Here is a 211-nt window from a genome sequence, read left to right as displayed (position 1 = left end):
CGAGTGCTCCTCCGTGAAATCCCAGGATTTTTTCTAACAGTGTATTACCAGATCAGACTGTTGTTGACTTGCGCATGATTTTAGTGTAAATTGCTTCTTTTTTGTTTTAAGCTCCATGAAAATTTCTTTAAGAGAAAAGTTGACTTGGCTCCTTTTTCCATAATGACAAATGGAGTGAAGTTGACTTGCCACTTTTTGCGATTCCCCCCCC

The sequence above is a fragment of the Frankliniella occidentalis genome, unplaced genomic scaffold (assembly GCF_000697945.3).
Source record: "Frankliniella occidentalis isolate FOCC.00 unplaced genomic scaffold, Focc_3.1 Scaffold123, whole genome shotgun sequence".
NCBI classification, from domain to species: Eukaryota; Metazoa; Arthropoda; class Insecta; order Thysanoptera; family Thripidae; genus Frankliniella; species Frankliniella occidentalis.
The sequence above is the reverse complement of the archived record's forward strand: the minus strand, read 5'-3'. Positions refer to the sequence as shown.